Source organism: Mandrillus leucophaeus, unplaced genomic scaffold (genome assembly GCF_000951045.1).
Source record: "Mandrillus leucophaeus isolate KB7577 unplaced genomic scaffold, Mleu.le_1.0 Scaffold1366, whole genome shotgun sequence".
Taxonomy (NCBI): Eukaryota; Metazoa; Chordata; class Mammalia; order Primates; family Cercopithecidae; genus Mandrillus; species Mandrillus leucophaeus.
Genome location: NW_012101328.1, coordinates 126379 through 128751, shown reverse-complemented (window position 1 = coordinate 128751; position 2373 = coordinate 126379).

The window sequence follows — 2373 nt, the reverse complement described above, 5'->3', positions numbered from 1 at the left end:
GCGCCTGTAGTCCCAGCTACTCAGGAGGCTGAGGCAGGAGAATGGCATAAACCCGGGAGGCGGAGCTTGCAGTGAGCCGAGATCCGGCCACTGCACTCCAGCCTGGGCGACAGAGAGAGACTCTGTCTCAAAAAAAAAAAAAAACAGAAATATTCGTGGCCATTTTCCATCTTAAATTTCCGATTTGGTTAAGTAACCAAAATGTAAATGATACAGGCTTGCCTTGGCCTTTCTACAAAGATCAGCTCAGAAGCCTGTATTCTGGTCATTTAAGCAATTAGCTCTTAGGGGCTATTTCACCATGGCCACAGAATCATGTTCAACACACAGCTTCCCACGTCTCATCCTCTAAAAGAGTCACCAGGAGTCCCAGCACTAGCAGAGGCTCTCTCAGAAGACACTTGACATGCTGATTATCTGGCCAACTTTTGCAGCTGAAGTTTCCCATAGCTATGTCAAATGGTCAAATTGAATAGTGCATCCTTTAAGATTACACGTTGTTGCTCCTTCATGAGTTGCCTTTATCCCAACGAAGATCAGATTCTAAGAATGCCTTACTTATAATTATAAAGCCCAGAATATGAAACCACTAAACAGCTGACCAGGTGAAAAGTCTCAAATGCTTCCTTCCCTGTCGGAAATCTCTCAACCGACTGCTGAAATATTAACTATAATGTCAACTTTTCCATAAAGTGGCAGAAGATAATATTAGCAGAAAAATTAGCCACATGTCTTACACTGAATTTCATTTCATTTGCAATAGTCATAATCACTCTAAGCATAAGAAAAGAAAGCTACAGGCTCTGACCTTAACTAATTTACAAACTAGATTTCAGAACTGCCTTTAACAGTCAAAACTAACGGTTTTCTTTTTTGGCAACATACTCAAAAATCTACTATGTTCTGTTCAACAACATCAGAATATTTTTTTCTTTTTTCTGAGATGCAGTTTCACTCGTTTCCCACGCTGGAGTGCAATGATGTGATCTCAGCTCACCACAACTTCTGCCTCCCGGGTTCAAGCAGGAGTCTTACTCTGTCGCCCAGGCTGGAGTGCAGTGGCACAATCTTGGCTCACTGCAACCTCTGCCTCCCAGGTTCAAGTGATCCGAGTAGCTGGGACTACAGGCATGTGCCACCACAACCAGCTAATTTTTGTATTTTTAGTAGAAACAGGGTTTCACAATGTTGGCCAGGATAGTCTTGAACTTCCGACCTCAAACCTCAGGAACTCCAAACCTCAGCCTCCCAAGTAGCTGGGATTATAGGCATGCGCCACCACGTCTGCCTAATTTTGTATTTTTAGGAGAGATGGAATTTCTCCATGTTGGTCAGGCTGGTCTCGAACTCCAAACGTCAGGTGATCCACCTGCCTCAGCCTCTCAAAGTGTTGGGATTAAGCGTGAGCCACTGCACCTGGCCTTTTTTTTTTTCCTTGAGACAGAGTCTAGCTCTGTCACCCAGGCTAGAGTGCAGTGATGCATTCTCAGCTCATTGCATCCTCCAGTTCCCGGGTTCAAGCAATTATCCTGCCTCAGCCTCCCAGGAGGCTGGGACTACAGGCGCATGTCAAAACACCCGGCTAATTTTTTTGTATTGTTAGTAGAGATACAGGTTTCACCATGTTGGCCAGGCTGGTCTTGAACTCCTGCTCTCAAGTTATCCACCAGCCTTGGCCTCCCAAACTGCTGGGATTACACGTGTGAGGCACCGCCCAGCCCCAACTGCCACATTTACACACTAAAGAAGGTTCTTTCTGGATACTGTGCCTGGCCCCGATTGCCACATGTTATACACTACAGAAGGTTCTTTCTGGATACTAGTTAGACACCGAAAAAAAAAAAAAGCCATCTTGATCTTTTTATGAACTATATATTCTCCCATGCAGGAATAATACAGTAGTAGTAGGGCAGAATTAATACAAATTTTGGAATCAGAGAATCTAAGTTCAAGTTCTAACTGTCTAAGGAGGGTAGCTCTACCCCGAGACAGTAACAGTACCAAACTCACAGGGTTGTTTTGAGAATTCAATTAGTTGATACATGCAAAACAATGAGAACACACAGTAAACACACAATACATAAACAGCTTTACCATTATTCTATTATAATCACTGACTCAAACATGAAGTTTGTGAAAGGATAACAAATGCTAACAAGTCTCAGCCCAAAATTAACCTGCCTATTTTTGACAACCTTTTTTTTTTTTTGAAACAAGGTCTCGCTTTGTCACCCAGGCTAGAGCGCAGTGGTATGATCTAGGCTCACTGCAGTCTTGACTTCCTAGACACAAGCCATCCTCCTCACTCAGCCTCCCAAGTAGCTGGGACTACAGGCGCATGCCACCACACACAGCTAAATTTTATATTTTTTG